Source organism: Anabrus simplex, chromosome 2 (genome assembly GCF_040414725.1).
Source record: "Anabrus simplex isolate iqAnaSimp1 chromosome 2, ASM4041472v1, whole genome shotgun sequence".
NCBI lineage: Eukaryota > Metazoa > Arthropoda > Insecta > Orthoptera > Tettigoniidae > Anabrus > Anabrus simplex.
In genome coordinates, this window is record NC_090266.1 from 811,568,707 (window position 1) to 811,583,873 (window position 15,167).

Here is a 15,167-nt window from a genome sequence, read left to right on the forward strand (position 1 = left end):
GGGGACATTACTTGGCATTCTTCTTGGTGTTGTTTCAACACATTTGCTGGTTGATTGCACTGGGATGTCTTCGTTTCCGGGTTTGGTATTTGGTGCTGAGTTAATAATTGAACTTGTTGATGGCACTGTGGCATCTTCCGAGATTTGTGGTTCTAGTTGCTCTTCATGCTCAATCAAATGATCAGTGTTTTTCTCCAGGTATGGGATCACATCGTGACTAATACACTTGGTTTTAATTTCTCTCCATGCATAATATAACGATGTGTCCTTTATCTCTCCAACCCATTCTTCAGCTCCTTGAAATTCTGATAATTTTCCTTTCCCAATAACATTTTCCAAAACTTTAAGTGCTATCTTGTTCTCATTCAAATCAAATTTTGAAATAACATTTACATTCAGATTTTCACTTCCAGAAGGAAATTCATGGTCTAACACAGCGGATGGATTCCAAGGCACTAAACCACACTTCCTAAAGCCGTTCTGGATGGCTATGGAGGGGATGTCATTAAGCACCGATTTTAAAATCGGTGCAAAATCTTTCTTTTTCAAGATCGGCGAATCCATATTTTCTGTTCTCCATGAATGAACCTTCTCCTTCCAGCGTCCTTTCAATGATCTGAAAACGGAAACATCCATCGGCTGGATGAGATGTGTTGCGTTGGGATAAAGGGCTATGAGAATGATACCCTTTTCTGCGCAAAATTCACTAGTGTGAAGAGTCATGTGAGAGGAATGGCCATCGAGGAAAAGAATCACAGGAAGTTCAATGTTATTGCTGTTGAGGCATGGGTAAAAGACGTTGGTGACAAATTCATAAAAAAGTGCTCCGGTCATCCACCCACTTTCTGAACGGCCTATTCCCCAATCTGAGGGAATGCTGGCTGCTATTTCTGATGGGATCCTTTCATATTTAAACACAATTAATGGAGGGGCCATCACACCTGCTGCACTGGCTGTTATCATGACAGTTAAACATTCCTTTTCATCTGGATTTACCTTTTGGTAAATCTTTTTTTCTCCTTTCTTTGCTAAAATTTTCCCTCCTTTCGGATTCAAAAACATCCCAGTCTCGTCTGCATTAAAAACCCTAACCGGATTATCTAGTACATCCAAAACATTTTCATCACGCAGGTAATTATATATTTCTTTGTACCAGTTTTGCAAGTCTTCGGCTGACACGGATGCTCTTGATGTTGTTAGGTTTTCTGGTGTTCGTAAAGAGATTGTGGGGTGTCTATTCAACAATGATTTAAACCACTTACGGCCAGATTTGAACTGGGACTTCCTATTTAATCGTATTAAAAGTTCCTGAACACTGTTTATTAATTCCTCTTTCACAATTGGAAAACCGGCCTTTGCCAAGGATTCAATCCAGTTCACAACCACATCTTCCTCCTTCAGTGACAAAATGGGGTTTGGGCCCATTCGGGATTTTTTAATTTTGCCCTGTACCCTATACATCAGGGTAATTCTTGGTACTCCATGCCTTTTAGCTGCTGATTTCACCGAAGACCCGTTCCTAACATCCTCCATTGCTTGTCCCATTTGCTCCGGAGCATAATTAAGAATTTTTCTCCCCCTTTTAGTCATTTTGTGGCCTAAAACGAAAGATAGCATGACATTAGATTAAACGCCAAAGTCTTAATAGCTTAAAACATTGATAACCTAGGCTAATAGGCTAAATAAGTAAATAAATAAATAAATAAATAAATAAATAAATAAATAAATAAATAAATATATTTAGGAATCAATCAGTCACCAATAGTTGACACCTGGAAAACCTGAAGTTGACACCCCCTGTCATCTTTTGGTACGGGCCATTCAATTTCACTAAAATATCTACCAAAATACTCGGAAGTTAAGGTACATTCTACCAATAACAACAAGATTCCAAATTTAAGTTAGGTAGGAAACACCCATTATTGACATGGGGTGTCAATGAAAGGTTATAGGCGTGTTTCAATAAACCAATAATTGACACCCTGACGGAACACTGTTTCCTCCCGCCTTTTTTCACATTGAACACAACAATGAAAAGAACAACTGTTAAACTTTCAAACTACATGACAGGATTTACTTAAATAAGTGAACAAGAGGAATTATAATAAGTGAAACACACCCACCTGCTTAACAAATCTGAGAAGAAAACCATGTGCTGTTAAATCTTGCAACAGGCGTCATCACTAAACTACGTCTATCTCCGAATCTAAACACCTCATCTGATTAGTTCTCAGCCATTACCGCCAGAGGGCTTCAGAGTAGTTACCGCCGAAATTTGAACTCTCATGTCTTGTCACACTCCTTATGTTTACTGGGTATTCTCCAGGGTGTCAACAACGGGTGACCCTGTCAATGACTGGTGCTTTTACCCTAGGTCTTGTAGCAATGATGGGACAGGAAAGACCTAGGAGTGGTAAGGAATTGGCCACGGCCTTAATTAAGGCACAGCCCCAGCGTTTGCCTGGTGTGAAAATGGGAAACCACGGAAAACCATCTTCAAGGCTGCCGACAGTGGGATTCGAACCCACTATCTCCTGGTTGCAAGTTCACAGGTGCTCGACCCTAATCGCACGGCCAACTCACCCGGTGCCTGGAAATTGAAACTCTTCCTGGCAGCTCGGCCAGCAACAACAACGATGCGTAATTTAGACACCGTAGCTAAGGTATATGTCAAATCAGGCTATCAGTCACTGCCACAATGCGTAAGTGCTTCAGTTAACATTGTTTCTGCCACTTAATAAGGGAAGTATTATTTTAGTGGAAGTGTTCTGCACTTCAGGTCAGCATGTTCCTTTCATATTCAGTACCATATTTTCTTTCAAAAATGTCTCAGTGATACAGTGCTAAATAATACGAAGTTTTAATATAATTTTTCCTTTGTGTAATCTTCCTTTATTGAATGGCCAGAATGGCATCCTTCAGTTCACAGGGTCCTGGGATCGATTCCCAGCTGGACTAGTGATTTCAGCAGTATCTAATTACTTCTTCAGGCTCGGGGACAGGGCGTTTATGATTGTTTGATACTCGCCTGTTGATTCACACACCATAAGTCAACCACCAAATATACACGCAATAATGAATACATCTGTCCTCATACTGTTGGCGTATGGAAGGACATGCAGACGTAAAACCGGAACAAATTGATATCTGCGACACAGAATGGACGTCCGATCACATCATGCTGTGGTGTAACGGATGGAGGGAGGGAGAATAAAGAATTAGCTTTAATTTCTAGAACATTTCCTTTTTTAATCGTAATTTTTGAAGTTATAGTTACTTTTAACTATCAAACTCCCGATACTATTAACAGAATTAAGGTCATTGTGTATAAGACTTCCTCTCACATCCTCTAACATCGAGCTGCCACAATGTGTAAGTGCTTCAGCAGGGCCAGGAAACATTAATTTTGCCACTTAATAACGGAATTACTGTTTTAATAGACGTGTTGTGCATTTTTTGGGAGGTAATATGTCATGCTTACATCACTCAAATTCGAATCCACTTCATTCGGTGAAGACAGTACTGTACATTTTGCACAAGTTCACCCACGCACGAAGAAAACTAGTCTTTAATGCTTTCATGAATATTCAATTTAGAATATTGATTCCTTTGCCGCGAGTGCGATGGAATGGGGCCAGAATTCCTAAGATATAGAGGGAGAATGAATTTACAGAATGCTGAAGCTAACATGATAATTCGTTACGTTTCCTTTACAGGGAAGTAACCGTTATTAGTTTGACTTATCTTAGACAACTAGAGAAAAGAGAACCAGTATCGCCACTATCTAGGAAATGAAATGATCAAGAGGTTGTAAAGAATATTTGGACACGTTTGAAACTACACTTCAAGAAAAACTGCGTAAATACGCATCATATTCTTGGCGTGGAAATGAGGCCCCAAGGTGTTCAGCATAAATAAATGGACGTTAGGGTTTCGTATTCCAAAACACTAGTTCCAATCCTAGAACATAAATAATATTCTGTATGGCTCTTATAGTCTTTGTAAATTAGACCCTACGATGAGGTTGGGCGGCTTCTGTCATGGAACTGAACTGCGTGTTCTTACTTACTTACTTACTTACTTACTTACTTACTCCTTGGCGTTACAGCCCATGTAGGGCCTTGGCCTCCTGGACAATCTCCACCCACTCTTCTCTGCTGACTGCTCTGGTTCTCCATCTTCTAACTCCCATCCGTCTCAAATCCTCCTCCACGCTGTCCTACCATCTGATCCTCGGTCTTCCCCTCATACGACGTCCTTCTGGTTTCCCATCAAAGACTTTCTTTACTGTCCTGTTCTCTGTCATTCTTTTTACCTGTCCCAAACTTCGCAGTCTACTACTCTTTATTTCTGCTACTATATCTGGTTTAATATACAGCTCTCTGATTTCCTTATTATTTCTGATTCGCCAAAGTCCACCACCCTCTGTTGGTCCATAGACTTTCCTAAGTATCTTCCCTTCCCATCTCCGTAGCAACTCCTCATCACCTTGTGTCATAGTTCAAGTCTCCGCACCAGACATCACCACAGGTCTCACTACCGTGCGATAAACAGTCAGCTTCAAATTCCTACTAAGATTCCTTGCTTTAAATACCTTGCCTAAGGCAAAGTAACTCCTATTACCAGCTGCTACCCTATCATGTATTTCTTCCTTCATACCATTGTTTTCAGCTGCCACTGACCCTAGATATTTAAAGCTTTTGCAGCGTTTATATTCTTTCCCATTTAAATTCCCATATTTTTCTGCTTCATTATACTTTTTCCTAGACATTAGCATGTACTTAACTTTTGACTGATTAATCATCAGTCCCATCTTAGCCCCATATTTTTCTAGTTTTCTCAACTTCTCTTCCAGATCCAGTTTACTCTTGGATAGCAAATCAATATCATCTGCATATGCAAGGTCTTGTGTCACTCGATTAAACAATGTTCCACCCGGGTTGCTCCCTTGTATTATACGCATTACCCTCTCCAAAGCAGTGTTAAACAGATTGTTGGGGAGCACATCACCCTGTCGTAATCCTTGGTTAACTTCAAAAGCTATAGATAAAGTACCCTCAACCTTTATTTTACATACTCTTGTCGCTAAAGTCATTTGGACCAATCTTGTCAGTTTGTTGGGTATTCCTGCCTCTTTCATCGCCTTCCATAACTGATCCCTTCTGATACTATTATATGCTTGTTTAAAATAAATAAACAGCTGATGAACATTAATGTTATACTCGTAACATTTTTTCAAGGATCTGTCTGATAGTAAAAATCTGGTCCTTAGTAGATCTGTTAATTCTGAAGCCCCACTGGTAATCTCCAAGATATTTTTCAACGTATGGTCTCAGCCTTCCAGCTATGCTTTTTGCGAAGATGTTATAAGCAATACATAGCAGTGCTATTCCTCTATAATTCCCACAGTCTGCTTTATCATGTTTCTTATGTATAGGGCAGAGTATTGCTATATTCCATTGCTCTGGCATTTTCTCCTTTTGCTATATCTCTACCACAATTTCATGCAACCACCTTGTTAGTTTCTCACCTCCAAATTTGATCATTTCTGCAGTAATTTTGTCTTCTCCTCGCACCTTATTGCTTTTAAGAGCATTTATTCCATCTTTAACTTCTTGCAATGTAGGTTCCTTGATTGTTTCCAGGTCCACCTCTTCTCTACTTTGTTCCTGCCCTCTCTCTTCTGTCTGCACATCATCGACCTCACCTTCAAATCCGGACTCCTTATTCAGCAGTTCACTAAAATATTCCACCAATCTGTCTAACATCTGATCATTACCTCCAATCATATTTTCCTCCTTCTCTTTACAGAAAACTGCTCTGGGTTGAAATCATTTCTTTTATCTTTTACCCTTATATAAAACTGTCTGATTTCCTCAGCAGTCTTTCTCTCTTCTAATTCTTCAATCCACTGTTTCTCAAATTCCCCTTTTTTTTCTTCCTACATTCCTTGTCCGCTTTCTCTCTCTTCTCTCTGTGTTCTTCTACTGTAGTTCTTGTTCTTCTCTGTAACATTTTCCTTCTCGTCTCGTTCCTTTCTTCAATCTTCTTCCTACAATCTTCATCAAACCAGTGCTGAATCATCGATTGTTTCTTTCTGCCCAAAACAGTTTCGGCCGTTTTGTATATTATACCTTTAACCGTTTGCCATCTTACTTCAGTGCTCTCTCCTCTCCAATCTTCCATTTCATCAAGGCTATTTGTCAAAACCATTGCACATTGGTGTGCTATATTTTCATCCTTTCTTAACTTAGCATCATCAGACCTGAGTACAACAACTCTCTTACTCTCTATCTCCATCTGCACCTCAACAGCTATCCACTTCCATGATACCTGAAGCATGCCCTCTCTCTATAAGCACATGATCAATTTGGCTGCTTGTGATCCCATCAGGGGAGCACCATGTTACTTTCCTTATATTCTTCCTTTGCATCCATGTGCTTTTAATAAGCATGTTATTACCCGTAGCAAAATCAATCAACCATTATCGTTCGAACCCTCATGCAAACTATTCTTACCAGCTGTTTTCCTGTAATCAATTTCTCTTCTCACTTGGGCGTTAAAGTCTCCCATAACCACTTTAACATAATGCTTTGCCACTAGTGCTAATTATTGTTCCAGTTGTTCATAAAAGATATCCTTCTCTGCTGACTTTACATCTTCTGTTGGTGCATATATAGATATGAAAGGTATATTGAAAAAGTGGGTTTTTACTCGTAGAACACATATTCTATCATTAACAGGCTTAAAGTTCAATATTACACTCTTATACTCGTATGCATTATAACAAGGAACCCTGTACCTCCGTATCCTCTGTTTCCACAGCTATAGAACAAGGTGTATGTCCCAATTGCAAGTACTCCACTTCCATTCCATTTTACCTCTTGTATTGCTTCACCATCACATTATATTTCTTCATTTCGTTCTTCAGGTTCACTAATCCTCCAGGTTTATTCAGTATTCTCACATTCCATGTCGCGAAATACCAATTCATATGCCGTTTCCGTTGCCAGGGTCGTTTATCCATTACATCCGTCCGGTTTCCATTGTCATTTGGTTTCGTAACGAGAGATTTTTTCCGGAATATGGTTGTCGACCTCACGCCCAACCCGCAACGTGGAGGACCATGGTACTGCTCTTAGTCTGGCCCATCGCCTGAGATCTGTCCAGCTTGGGTGGCCCTACCAGGAGCCGTAGCTGCCGCTGGCATATCTCTAAGGGTCATTTGAGCACACAAGCCTCCAGAAACACTCGGCAATGCCATATTGCCTTCGTCAAGGTGGGAGTACCTGCGGGAGGTGAACTGCGTATTGATGTAGACAAAACTTGTAATGAGAGGTGTATGAGTTGCAGGGATGTTACGGACAGAAAATCACCCAGGACTTGTGCTACATAATGCATTTGTAATTTTCTTCCTTTTTACAGACATTTTATAGTTTTCTAAATGTTATATTCGTGTTCGGCATACTGAATCATTCGAAATGACAGGTTCACTGCGCAGCACCCCGCGCAGACGGATGACGTCATCATGAAAACAATATCTGTGAAGCATGTAGTCTAAAGACAGATCTATGACTTTTCATTAATCGCAATGCTCATTCTTGACGGTATCAGTTCAAATTGCTCAAGCGAAGAGTAAAGTCGTGTAGTGAGTGAGTGCTGACACGGGGATCGCCATTCAGCAGTACACTGTGGCGATAGGTCGTTGGCATGGGCGGGGGAGACTCGTCCGAGGTGCTGCGGAATACAGTACCGGACTGCAGGAGGGACTCATCATAATTTTGATGGCAGCCTTGGTAGTGGCGTTGTGCCGGTAATCAGAGGCGTGGAAACGTACCCTGAACCCGGTGGTGCCGATGGATGGGAAGAAATGGAAAAGATAAAATAAATTGTCAGGGAGGCTTGCCAAGCGGAACAGGCTAGAGAGTTTCTACGGGAGCAAGGTAATGAGTTAAGAGAATTAGAAGATTTCATGAAAGAGGACCTAAAAATGGTAACAGGTATAGTGATTCAGAACAACAAAGAAATGGCAAACTTAAGGCAAAGTGAAGTAAATGGAAGTGGAGATATAGGAATTGAGGTAGCAAGACAGACACTCCAGCAGGAAATCCGTAGGAAAACACATTATTTATGTACGGGTCACGATAGGATGCCAAATAAGACCTAGCAGTTTAATTACTTTATCTACTAAATGCAAGTTTAATTAACAACTGTAGGGAAGTAGATATCGTCGAGATTCAGAGGCTGGGGAAGTTAATAAGTAAACGAGCAGTGAAGGTGAGACTAGCTTCAGCCCTAACGGCGGATAAGATCTTGGACAGTACACGCTATTTGAAAGGTGAGAATGTAGATTAAACAGGAAACGGAGATAGAAGATATAGGAACCAGAAAATGCTTTGATTTCTTCTGCTAAAGGCTAGGCATTCTATATAAGGCGAAACCAATTAGTGGTGTTTGATGGTAAGTAGAGATGATCATGATCAGTGGCTGAGCTGAAGGAGATGGGATGTGCAGATAGGACGATGGTGGCTGAACAATGTGAGCGCATGGGCCGGCTGCGCTCAACACGCGAATCAGCTAGAAACGCTGAGCACGAGGAACCGAGATGAAGGTACGAGACTATTAAAATGCTAACTCGGAGTCCGTCAGCAAAGAAAGTATACGTGGTGATCTTCAGCAAGGGACGAGCAGTGCAAGGACTCATCCTACATGCAGGCGCTTGAGCCTGATGGACGTCTGGCTGAAAAAGGTGTTCTAAATGACGAAGTTTCTGATGGGGAGAGTGTTAGTGCACTAGATAACGGCTCTGATAAAATGGGAATCACTAAGTTTACGAGGAGTGATACTGGCTGTCAGAGTAAAACGAAGGGGATGATGTAAATAAATCGAGCTATTGGCTGCGTGGTTTGACTTACATAGCTGTCAAATTGCATTCGAAAGACAGAACCCCACTATCGCCAGCACTGAAGATGGTTTTTCGTTGTTTCCCAATTTCACACCAGGCAAATGATGGGCTTTACCTTAACCAAGGCCACGGATGCTTCCATCCCCCTCTGACACACATTTCCTATCCCTTCGTCGCCATAAGACCTAGCTGTGTCGATGCGATGTAAAACAAATTATAAAAAATGACCAGTGATGACAATATTGAAGATTTTGTGAATGAATTAGGGAATTAATCTTTTACAGAATGGATCGGAAGTTTGCATTCCCTTGCTTGTGTAGAGAGTTGTATTGCACTGGGAAGTAATATACATGTAGAAGAATTTAGAGTGTATTCCAACGCAAAATAAATGAGAGCTCTTAGGGGGATATACCCGAGTAGAATAATGGCTCTGGTGAGGGAGGAGGTGCACGATAAATTAGGACACTTTGAATCGGAAAAAGAAATAATTTGCTTAGAAGCAAAATTGTATAAGGAGAGTGAGCGAGATCTATAAACCTCTTGAGGCCTCTAAATTGGCGAAAAATTCCTCTTTCGATGAGTCAGCATTAGAAATGAATCAGATCCAAAATCTTCTTGAGCACGTAGGCATTGTGCTGATGGGGGACTGAAATGCGCGGGTTGAAGTCCAGAGACAACTATATGACAAAGATGTATAGGACATATATAATCCTGGATGTAACAAAAATAGTGAAAATCTGTTAGAGTTGCATGGTAATGAAGAACTATATGTTTTTAATTGGGGGTGCTATGAGTTTGAAATGGGGAACCTGACATGGGTTACAGAGGCATGGGGTAGTGTTACAGACGTGGTAATATGTTCAAGAAATCCGTTGCATATAACTGGTTATCATTAAAATAGAATAAAGAGAGAGTAGTGCCTCAACAAACCACACGAAGGAATTTAAAGAGAAGTCAGTTGCTTACTATAGATGGAAGTAGGAACTAGGGGAAGATTTTATGAGCTATGATGGAGAAACATGTATAATTATGAACATTGGAATGAAAAATTAGAACACATAAGACTGGGTGAGTTGGGGCTTAGTTTTATGGTGACAGGCATTAGTATGCAATGAGTCCTTCAAAAACCATCTCAGGACTCTTCGAAATGGTAGCATTTTGTAGCCGTGTGAGTTGTTTAGTATTCCGTATTTTTCACCACGTACACCCTGTGTGATCTCAACAATGAATGACTCCATCATCTTCCTGCTTTTTCTCGGCTCATGCACTTATTAACACAAACTTGACGCCAGTGTAATTTATGTCAATTTAGAGGTAATGACGCCGATTACCTATACATCAAATCACGGCGTCGGTTACATTTTTTGTCACACAGCATGCGCTGTGTTGACGGTAGGTTATATTTTATATTTTCGCATCTTTAACAATCCACTTCTGTGCAGCACAAATCTCCCGATTAACAAGTCATTTGTGTTGTATTACCCCATGGGACATTTTAACAATGTGATAATCAGAGTGTTACCCTCCAATTCAAACTACCCTTTTACCCAAGTCAGCATATCCTTTGTGGGAATGCAGCCGGAATGTCATCTCCCCTGCAAGCTTCCCCTCTACCTATCACTCCAAATCAAATTCACGTCGGAATTGATGTCCGGCAGGTAGATGAAAGGCCTCTGTCAGGTGTTTCAATAGTCTAGGCTCCATTCAGTGTAACAACAGGACAGTAGGGCTGCATGCAGACGGTGAAATATCTGTTCCCATCTCCCTGTGAGTAGAACTATAACATCTGAGTTAATTGGAGCCCAGCACATTTGATTGCATTATGTGTATAGTAATAAATTGCTATAATTTATCCACTTTGCAATTTCCTGCAATGGGCTGTCAGTTTCAATATAACGGCATCTATAAACCACAGCGTTAAATTATAACAAATTTACTTCGTACATTTCATTTTACAATTTGTATTCATCATTGCGAAGTTGAATATCGGTATGCAAATGGAAAACTACGTATCAAGAGAATATTTTTGGCAATTAACTTACATATAGATTCATTAATAGCTCTTTATTACGTATGATGCTCTACTCCACCGCGGTACAGTAAGGAGCAATTCTAGATAAAATGCCGTTATTACGGTGACAGACTTTGAATTTCAAAGATTTGGTTTTACCATTGAGTCAATATTTCAGACAGTTGAAATACTTTTAGGAGCTAATCGTATACTGATATTAATATAATATCCTTGGCAATGTTCCCTAATTTCACTCCACCTGAAGTACAATTTGCTTCACGTAGCATCGATCGACAAAGATGGATCTTAAAATGACGATGGGATAAGAGAGGGTTAGGAGTGGGAAGGAAGCGGCCGTGATCTTAGTTAAGGTGTAGTTCCAGCCAGCAGTTGCCTGGTGTGAAAATGGGAAACCACGGAAAACCAACTTCAGAGCTGCCAACAGTATGTTTCGAACCCGCTATCCGGCAAAGTAAGCATACAGTACAATATTTCACCTTGACTTGGATGTTAAATGCATTCAATTGGAAATTAAAGATTTGTGGTTTAAAAATAATTCATTCAAGTTTCCGGAAAGTTGCTTACCAGCCTATTAATACTATTTTGTGTAATTTACATTCACTTCTTCTATTTAACAGAAGTTTTTGAATTATCAGTGTAGTAATTACGTCGTGTTCATCTCCTAACTACTGTGTCATGTGATGTTACTACTTGCCTACTCTTCAGTCTTTTTCGAGGCTACCTAAGCAACTTACTCGTACAGTTATGAAAACATATGAATGTCGAATAATAACTTCTTGCAATTATTGAGTACATGGATATTTCTATGAATAAGACTTAATTGTAATATATTGAGCCTAATAATGAAAGCTAAATTGAGAAAAGAACAGTGTCAATTCTAGAACTTTGCTTACATTTCTACAACTTGGTAATTCGTAGTTTCCTCACCATCTCCCTTTAAAGCGGAACATATTGACTGCTAGTTGCTGTCATAGTAATTTAAACTACCATTACTGAGAACAAACAGCGCGGTTTTATTTGTATGTGGATGATTACTGCGATTATCGCTGACGGCAATTAACTAAGTTGTTAATTTTTTTACGTTCAAGTACTCGGTTCCTGCAAGATAATAACGGCACAGTTATGACAACTATTTTGGTTTTTCCAAATGGCACAATATAAAAGCGGGAGGTGTTTGTAACACAGTGAGTCGGTGGTTGTATATATGAATGACATGTCCTCAAGGACAAGAACATGTAAAACGTTTATAGGCATTGGCACAATATTTATTGCGAATTTAAAAATGGCATTTGGTACTATCGAATAGAATAATGCATACGTTAGTAAGATAAATAACAAATAATGAGTTTCAGTAATATTTAAGCAGAAAAACGCACATTTATAGTTCGATATGAATTGTGATATGTACATTCATTTCTTTCATATAACAGATATAACAGTCTGTATGACGATGTATATGTAAATACTTCTATTCGAGGGCAGGTAGAAAAGTAATGCACAGCATTTTTTCATATATGAACTATTTGGGTTTGGATGTCCAAGATTGCCAGTGGTTCGGTGTGGTGCCGCTCTGGTGGAGCGAGCGGTAACCATTGAGCCAATATGGTGCGTGTGATGGCATCGTTCACCTCCGCTATAACACTGGCGAAGTTGCGTCGATACCCTTAGAGACAAACGACCTAACAGACACGCTGTGAATATCAGACATCTTCATAACAATGTTGGCCCCCATGTTGTGGTTGCTGTTCGTGCACAATTTGAGTAGTATGGTTCGAATTCAGCACTTCGGTTCATATAAAGAAGTGGAATTGGTCGTGCGCAGATAGCTATACCCCTCAGGGAACGAAATTTGTTGAACGAAGCATATTAAGATTGGTGTCACAAATGGGGAAATATATCGGAAGACTTGTTTCATTTGTTGAAAAATAGATAAACCCGGTGTCGTATGTATGTATGTATGTATGTATGTATGTATGTATGTATTGTAGCAAGAACGCACGGTACATGCCGTATTTATTAAGAGCAATTTCGTATAATTATCACGCGCGCCGAGAACTCCAAGCTCGATGTTTTTACATCTACCAGGACGAGCCAGCTTAAGAGCGAACAGCTGTGTGTGACGTGGATGCAGGAGCAAGGCAGACTAGCCCGCCCAACTCGTCAACCTACCTCGTAACTGACAGCGGATACATAAGGAGTCATGTACTCGAGAACTTTTGATGGATAAATATATAAAACATTTTAAATAATGGTCGTATCGTCTTAGGAGATACATCATTCTGTAGCCAATCACAAGAACGTCTCTGTTGTCAAATCTCAAGAAAACCATCGAGGTATTTTCGAGTAAATCCACTTTAAAATAATCATGTTATCCTATGAAGCGTAGGCCTTGACCATATAAAAGACGGGGCTACCCAGCGATAGACAGGCATTCTTCGGCAAGGGCTCTGTTCTATCCGTCGGAAAGTAGAGTCGAGTAACGACGTGGTGATTATCAGACACAAATGGTAAATTCTCACGCTGAGAATTGAACTCAGCGTAACACTCGAACTCGGTAACTTAATATTGCTTCCAACCAAGTGAAATGTTTAATTCATTTCGGTGTTGTGTAAGTGTTAAAATATCATTTAATATTCCAGTAACTGTGATATTTAAGAGAGTTTGAAATATTTCGTTGTTATAACACAAGTGTTGACATATTTCTTGTTATTCAACACTTGAGTGCTCCTTAACTAGTGTTAAACTTTGAGTACGATAGACTGTGCCAACCGCACTGTTAAAAGTGAGCGACTTAACCTGATAATCCATTATATTGTTAATCTTAAATGGATTCGAAATGATTTTTGCACATAGTTGTGTATAATTGTTTCTAAATATTCTTCAGTGACTTTATTATTGTGCATGACTCACTGTGCTAGGAGTGACTAATAAGTTACTATTTATTTAATCGCTATTAGCAGTGTACTATGGATAAACTCCTCAATAGCTCTTTTTGTGCGTCAAGTGTGACAGTATTATTTTTTGTTCTGGCAAATAACCACAGACAGTGTATTACAATTGAACTGTGTTTAGTTTAATGATTTCCAGTGGTAAATAACCATGAACTGTCTTCCATCATTTCGTTTCTTAAATCCATGCTATCCGCATGTTCAATTTTAACATTTTGGAGTGACGTTAATTAATTTCTGTCTTCAAGTGTCAAGTGAAGTTTATTGGCATATTTAAAACTACGTGCTTTCCGCCTGCATAAATTAAAGGCAGTATTTTGCAAATTTTGGTGACCAGTAACTGTGAACGCTTTGGGGGGCTGTACGACTGTGAACACTCGTATGAATCTAAACCACGGGTGGTTACCGCGCATCAAGATCGTTGTAGACCTCCAAGAAATTCGAGACCTTCAGGTAAGAGGCGCGGGTTGGATTCCATAGTGGCGAGCGCACTTGGAGGAACGAGTCCAGTTCCATGGCGACAAGAGGATTCTGGTTTACGAGACCAATTCCATGGTGACGAGAGGACATTGGAGTACGAGTTGCCTGGAGAACAGTTCGGGAAGACGATCCGGGAGATGGCGTTCACTGCACCAAGGTGATAAGGATTTCAACTTGCCAATATTTTGAATAAAGAGAATTTTCAAAGTACATCTTCACTTATTGCAGATTGAACCTATCCTCCTGTACCAATCCCTAGCTATTTTGCCTAGGAAGCGCCTTGAGAACTTTAATCCATGCCCTTTTTAAATAACAAGATAGTACGGGCTATCTTTTACTGGTGCGGTATGTATGTATGCTTATATGTATGTATGCATATATGTATGTATGTATGCATGTATGTATGTATGTATGTATGTATGCATGTATGTATGTATGTATGTATGTATACTAATAGAAAGTGAAATTGGAAAATATTTGAGTCCGTATTCCAGGAGGCTGCAACTTATCAAAGTTAACACTGGGTATTATACCGCACACAATATTCCGTACGATGTCATAATCGTGTATGTGTCTGTAGGGTGAGTTGGAAGACCATACCAGTATTCATTGTATTCTCTCCTACCAACAAAGCAGACCGAAATTCTTGTGCAGGAAAGTGGCAATAAACACAGTGCTTGCACGCTTAGAATAACAACAATACGTTGCAGGATGGAATTCAACCTGGTGTTAAAACTGGGCGAAGATTTTTGGTCAATGTCAATGGCCATTCAGGGAGACATCTAGTCCATTCACACAAATA